A 970-nucleotide genomic window follows, 5' to 3' on the forward strand; every position below is an offset into this window, starting at 1 on the left:
TCTCACATTTCCCCTAAGCAAATATGAATGAAAGAGTCATCTCGTTATCTACTTGTGGATGGAAAACAAGACAATGACAAAAAGGAAAAAAAATGAACTATGAACAGTCATTAGAGACCTCTTCATCAGTTCACGTGCTGTTCTGGGTTTAGTTGCTCAGTCATGTCAGACCCTTTGCGACCCCATGGACTGTAGACCACCAGGCTCCTCCATGGGATTTCCCAGGCAAGAATACAGGGTTGCCGTTTCGCACTCCAGGAGATCTTCCCTACCCAGGAATTGAACCTGGGTCTTCCTGCATTGCAGGCAGATTCTTTACCAACTGAGATACAAAGGAATCCAACAATTCATAATTTGCACTGATTATTGATTTATTTTGCTCTTAACGTTGGATTATTTTCTTTTCTCTCATATCTTTCTAGGTAATATATGATTTGTACATATAAATGGTTGTAATGAAATGCTTTAATGGTAATTATTTACGTTAACATTTAATATGTTAATAATTAAAATCATGCTTGGCTTCCCCGGTGGCTCAGCAGTAAAGGAATCCACCTGCAATACAGGTGATGCCCAGGAGACCTGGGTTCAATCGTTGGATTGGGAAAATCCCCTGGAGAAGGACATGGCAACCCACTCTAGTATTCTTGCCTGGAAAGTCCCATGGACAGAAGAGTTTGGCGGGCTACAATCCATGGGGTTGCAAAACAGTCAGACACAGCTTAGTGACTAAACAATAACACAAATCATGCTTAGTAATTCAGAAGTTTAGGTTTTACGGGTTATTTCAGCTGGGTTCTAGATGTTACTTAAGTGGATTTCCTTGAAGAAATCACAGAATAGCTAAAATATTGAGATTCTTGGTTTACAGCTGAAGTTAACACAGTATCATAACATCAACTACCTTTTAGAGATCCAATACTTGGATTGAGCAGTCCTTATTAATATAAAATAAGAAAACCTGTAAATT

General features: G+C 39.0%; 1 non-coding gene across 1 annotated transcript; it reads right to left on the minus strand.

The window, feature by feature from the left end:
* Nucleotides 1–264: 264 nt before the first annotated feature.
* Nucleotides 265–337, minus strand: TRNAC-GCA (transfer RNA cysteine (anticodon GCA)). The gene has a single exon. It is a non-coding gene; the product is annotated as a tRNA-Cys (tRNA).
* Nucleotides 338–970: the final 633 nt, after the last annotated feature.

Source organism: Bos javanicus, chromosome 10, assembly GCF_032452875.1.
Source record: "Bos javanicus breed banteng chromosome 10, ARS-OSU_banteng_1.0, whole genome shotgun sequence".
Lineage (NCBI taxonomy): Eukaryota > Metazoa > Chordata > Mammalia > Artiodactyla > Bovidae > Bos > Bos javanicus.